The sequence below is a fragment of the Cervus elaphus genome, chromosome 11 (assembly GCF_910594005.1).
Source record: "Cervus elaphus chromosome 11, mCerEla1.1, whole genome shotgun sequence".
NCBI classification, from domain to species: domain Eukaryota; kingdom Metazoa; phylum Chordata; class Mammalia; order Artiodactyla; family Cervidae; genus Cervus; species Cervus elaphus.
This window is the reverse complement of record NC_057825.1, coordinates 52,929,894-52,935,311: the sequence shown is the minus strand read 5'-3', so window position 1 is coordinate 52,935,311 and position 5,418 is coordinate 52,929,894.

Here is a 5,418-nt window from a genome sequence, read left to right as displayed (position 1 = left end):
AAGTATATTTTCAGAAAGTGTTACAGCAGCTTTGTATACCAAATGCTGCTATAGTTCAAAGAAGGGGACAGCGGATGATTAGAATTGCTCTCATTAACTTTGACAGGAGCAACCTCAATGGAGCGCTTGGGACAAAAGCATATAGGGGAGAATTTAAGAGAGTGAGAGGTGTGGTACTGGGGGACACAAGCATAGTGAGCAATTCTTTTGATACATTTTGCTTAAAGCGTAGAAAAGAAATGCCATGCTGACTGGCATATGTATTGTTGTTAATTTTTTTTATATAAATGAAGATTCATTTACATACTCACTCAAAAAGTTGCAGGTGCAGAGGAACGCTCCTGAGGTAGTATCAGTTCTAAATAGATAATAAACTTAGGTTGCATTCCCTAGTTAGGCAATGCTTCCCTATATCTCTCAAAGGCACTCAATCTCAATAAGGAAGAAAAAATGCAGTATACAGTAAATCCATCTATCTATCTTCCTAATGATTTATGTTTACTATAGTTTTTTTGGTCATTTGCTAGCTTTCCATATCTCTGTATTATCATCATGATGCCAGAAAAAAAACCTACTACAGGATTTCTTTTTTATAATAAACTTTGTTAAAGAGTAGTGAAATAAAGCAAACAAACCCATGTAAATATTTCCCAGGCTAAGCAATAGAACATAATGATATGCAAAAATGCCTGTTGTATTCTTTCCAACACTATCCTCTTTCATTTCTTCAGTTAAACAGTATCCTGAATTCTAACACTAAAAAAAATGCTTTGGATATTTTTCAACTTTTTAAAACCATGGGAAATTTTAAACATGTACAAAAGTAGAAAGAACAGCATAGTGAACCCCTAGACACCTACTTTCTAGCTTAATAATTATCAATTCATAGAATATTGTTTCATGTGTCAAATGATTCTCAAAATGTGATGCCTGTACCAAAAGAAGCAGTATTACCTAAGAACTAGTCAGAAATGCAAATCTTCAGGCTTCAGTCTACACCTATTCAATCAAAAACACCAGAGATGGAGGCCTAGCAATCACTCTACAAATAATTTTACTGCATAATAATGCTTGGAAATTATTCATCTAGAGTTATAGAGATTCCTTTCCCTTGCAGAATTAGTCTGATGCACATTTTTATATAGCTTTAGATTTCTGCCATAAATGTTTAAAAATATGATCCCTGATACAAATAACAATACAATATGAATATCAATAAATATCCCATCAATTTTCAGATTATTTCATATACTTTAATTTTCTTTACTTTAAGCCAGAATCCAGATAAGGTCTCTTTGCTGCAATTGGTTGAATATGTTTATTACATGTCTTTAGTTTATAGCTTCTCCCTTACCTTGTGATTTATTTTTATTCTTTCTGTCTCTATTTGTTCTCACTCTCTCTTCCTCTTCTATGTAATGGAGTTGTTAAATAAAATTGATCATCTGTCTTTTAGAGCTTCTTTGTGTCTGGGCTTCACATACTGCAGCTCAAAGAGTGTGTGTGTGTGTGTGTGTGTGTGTGTGTGTGTGTGTGTGTGTTATAAGATGTTCATCTACTCCTTGGGTTTCCTGAAAACTGGGGATAAGTTCTAGTGAATTTATCATGATTATATTTAATTTTTCTAAAAACTTTAGGATGTTTTCCCCTATGCACTATGAGTGCTGCAATTTTAAGAAAAACAAAGTGATTGAAGGAAGAAAATGATCCTAAAAGTGAGGGCAAAATGATTATGGGGTACAGACTGGGATGGTCAAGGAGTCAGGCTAGCTGGGAAGTCATGGAGCTAGCAAGAGTGCAGTGACTAGTCCATGTTTTTGAGCTGATGGTAGTAGGAACAGAAAATGGGAAATAATTTAGGGGAATGGTAAGAAATATACCCTTGGTGACTGAAGATCAAAGATAAATCCAGGTTTCATTCCTGGAGGCTTGAGACTGTGGTTTTGTTCAAATTATTAACAAAATATTTTTTTTTAATGAAGTACAGTGTTCATTTAATTTGTAGAAAAGCAAGTATAATGGACTTCACTGGTGGCTCAGATGGTAAAAAATCTTCCTGCAATGCAGGAGACTGGGTTTGATCCCTGGGTCAGGCAGATCCCTTGGAGAAGAGAATGGCTACCCACTCCAGTATTCCTGTCTGGAGGATTCCATGGACAGAGAATCCTGGTTGGCAACAGTCCATGGAACCACAAAGAATCAGACAGACACGACTGAGCAACTAACAGTTACACTTTTTTTTTTTTTTCATATGTATGATGGCATTGCTAAATGCTCCACATGCTTGTGTGCTCAGTTGTGGCTGACTCTTGGCAACCCCATGGATGATAGCCTGCCAGGCTTCTCTGTCCGTGGAATTTTCCTTGCAAGAACACTGGAGTAGTTGCCATACTCTACTCCAGGGGATCTTCCCGATGAAGGGATCAAACCCACATGTGCAAAGTCTCCTGTATTGTAGGCAGATTCTTTACCCACTGAGCTATTAGGGAAGCCCATAGAAAGCCACAAAGTCCTCAGATGTACATGGCTGGCTCTATTTTCCCTCTTCATTTCCATGATAGGAGTTCCTGCATGTGCAACATTGCTTCACCCTTATAATCTGCCTGTGTATGAGAAATAAAGCTTTTTTTATGTCTTCATTAGTCTAGAAAGAAGAGCAGTCCTTCTTCCATTATTTTTTACTTTGTATTTGTTTTTTAGCTTTGTGAATCTTTTATTATAAATATTTTAATATTTCTCCTTTGCACACAGAATAGGAATCCAAATTCCTGTTATAATTAATTCTAGACTCACAGGGCTACTTTTGTGTCATATCTTATCTCAGGACCCTGTGTTTGAGAGAGAATTCCTGATTTTATCCAAAGCAAGAGAGTGCCCTTTTTCTCTATCCTCTTTTCATTCACATGATCTAAGAAGTCTGTAATGAATTATATTGATATTCTTACAATAAAGTGAATAGAATTTATCTCAGACACATTTCACTATTTATCAGTGACTCAATTTATTTTCTGTATGATGTGAAAATAAATGCTGACTTACTTGATTAACATAAGGAATAAAGCTAAGTCTTTATTATATGTTTTAGTATAGAATAGATAAATGTGGAGATTAGGTAAGGTCTGTGATCTGTCTCTAGGTAAACAGTGTAACTTGCACACTTTCTTGATTTTATCATCATAGAATAAGGAATTCAGGGAGGGATTCCCTTCTCTGCCCTAAGCAAGCTCCATTCCAGAAATTTTATAAGTTATCCATTCAAAAGGAGTACTACACTGGTTATGGGTTGTGTTCCCTGGCAGTGTTTCCTGCTCAATTTTTTTTTTCTTCCTGCCTCTCCAGATTAAAACTATTTTGTTTTTTTAAGTCAAATTTTTACAGAGCTATAAGCCAGTAAAAAAATACATCAAGAGCAAAGGAACAAAGGTACACCTTAATATTTTATGTATATAAATATCTATGAAAATGAGCCTTAACAAGTGAGCAATAGACTCACAATTCAGATTTGTATTAATATACTGAAAAATGGCAAGTCAAACTGGCTTATTGCATATATCTCAAGAACCTCATTCACAGGAAAGAAATTAGCCAGTGAACATTGTAGGCTACAAACAAGCACATTTCTGCATCAATTTTACCTATTGAAAGGAAGAAAAGAATCTCTTCTCTCTCTGCTACATCCTTTCTTTATTTTCTGTCCCTCTTTAGAAAGATGAAGGAAAAAAGTAGAGATGAAATTTTGAAGTGCCAAAAATATAGTTCTCCATCTCTCATTTTCATAAAACAACTGCATGTTGTAATTCATCTTAAATTCAAAATGCTTAATACATTAGCAAAATTAATAGTCTATTCAATTGAAATTATTTTCAAATTACTAGTCCTCATTTTTTGTATACTCAAATTCTGAAAAATAAAATATTTTCTAATATTCATTGACATAGATGCTTTACAAATGGTCATCAAAAGATATTTTTGGTTGTAGCATCTTTATTACACACAAAAGCAGCATATAAAGCTGAACTTATGTTACAAAATGAACAAACACATCACTGAGATAAACATAGCTAAAAAGGAAAGATAAAGAAGAAAGTATGTTTCTGGTTTCCTCTGCTAATAATATTGATATATTTGATATCATGGGCTTATCACATTTACTCATGTAGTTTATTAAATGCTAAAAATAAATTCTTCCTTTGGTAAGTATTTTGACACATTTACCTTATTATTTTGAATATTTCATTATAGAGGAAACATGGCAGCCATAAAATAATTTTGAGCAACAATTTGTATTTCTTCAAAATAACAGAGAACAACTACAAATTATCATGTCTTTGACATACAGTAGACTTATATATCTTCATTTTATTAAAGGGGGTTGTTTTGTTTCTTTACATGAGTTTGAGCAAGCTCTGGGTGTTAGTGATGGACAGGGAAGCCTGGCATACTGCAGTCCATGGTGTTGTAAAGAGTTGGACACAATTGAGTGACTGAACTATGTCAGAAGTATTAGTTTAAAAACTTTGGTCAATTATTGTATAGAGACAATTGACTCTGTAATGATGCATTATTTAAACTTTTAGCATAATGATAGAGGAAATTTAGTAGAAGAGGGTGTTTGGATGGTGGTCTTAAACTGAACTGAAAGTCTCTTAGTCGTGTCTGACTCTCTGCAACTCCATGAGCTATAGACAACCAGGCCCCTCTGTCTGTGGAATTCTCCAGGCAAGAATACTAGAGTGTGTTGCCATTTCCTCCAGGGGATCTTCCCAACCCAGGGATCAAACCTGGGTCTCTTGCATTGGAGGCAGATTCTTTACCATCTGAGTTACCAGGGAAGTCCTGGTGGTCTTAAAGGCCTTTTGCAAATCATGCCACAGCTATATCATAATTTTCTATTATACCTTAAGAAGATCCTAGTTAAGAACACATCAGATAAATAACCAAAGTACTAAAAAGTCTAATACTAGCCTATTTTGATTATGTTTACTATTCTTTGAAAATGGATTTATGTTGAAATAAGACTTCTGCTTCAAGTGTTAACACATACAATTAAATAATGAAATTAACAAATTTCACAAGAATATTAAGCTTCAGTAGTCATTGTTTATTATCAGGAACACATATCCAAATCAATATTTTCTCATAATGACAAGAGTTTAAGATGCTCAGTCTTTAACTTAAGCTGGTGTGTTAGGTTTATTACTAGGAGAAGAAGCTGAGATAATTTGTATGCATGGGGTTTCTGGGCAAATAAGAAGAGTCAGGCCAAAAGTCTGTTCTATAGATCTATGTCTCTTTTTCTGTCCTGCATATAGGGTTATCGTTACCATCTTTTTAAAGGGGAACACATGTAAATCCATGACTGATTCATGTCAATGTATGGCAAAAACCACTACAATATTGTAAAGTAATTAGCCTCCA